Source organism: Bubalus bubalis, chromosome 16 (assembly GCF_019923935.1).
Source record: "Bubalus bubalis isolate 160015118507 breed Murrah chromosome 16, NDDB_SH_1, whole genome shotgun sequence".
NCBI lineage: Eukaryota > Metazoa > Chordata > Mammalia > Artiodactyla > Bovidae > Bubalus > Bubalus bubalis.
In genome coordinates this window covers 54738538-54739342 of record NC_059172.1, presented here as the reverse complement: position 1 = coordinate 54739342, position 805 = coordinate 54738538, and positions in this window count along the sequence as shown.

The window sequence follows — 805 nt, the reverse complement described above, 5'->3', positions numbered from 1 at the left end:
TGCTTCCTTCTGTCTTGCTTGCCTCTTCCAGGGAGCCTTCCCTGACTGCCTCTCCAGGCCTCTCCATGTCCCCAGGGACGGGAAGGCCTCTCTCCTTTCCCCATGGCCCAAGCTCAGGATGGCACTACCCTTAGGAGCCAAGCTTCCCTGCCAAGTCTCAGCTCTGTGCTCCTCAAGCCCAAGAAGCCCTCCTTCTACAAAGAAGACTCTCAGGTCTGAAGCCTCTGCCTGGCCTCCATGCCCGCCTGCGGGCCCTGCTCCCCCTGGGGCCTCGGGGGTAAGCTTGCTGGAGGCTCCAAGCTCTCGCAGCCCTCTTGGTGTGCCGGTGATCCCCTGGACCCCACCCCATTGTCCTCCCTTCTGTTCAGTGTTAACCAGGCAACTTCAGGAACGTCCAGTCTCCTGCACTGCCCACTAGGGACTCAGGTGGGCATGGGGAGGGCTGGGAGCACTGCCCACTAAGGACTCAGGTTGGATGGGGATGGCTGGGAGCACTGCCCACTAGGGACTCAGGTGGGATGGGGAAGAGTGGGAGCACTGCCCACCAGGGACTCAGATGGAGTGGAGTGGGCTGGGAGCACTGCCCTCTAGGAACTCAGGTGGGGTGGAGTGGGCTGGGAGCACTGTCCACTAGGGACTCTGTGGGGTGGGGAGGGGTGGGAGGGAGGCTAAGAGGAACCACGTCTTCTGGGGGAAAGAAAGGAGACGACCACATGCTCGTCAGCGGTGGAAAAAGTGGGTTCAGAAGAACTACAGCCAGTCCCTCTGGTAACCCTGAGGGAAATGGTGGTTCAATACAAAGAAG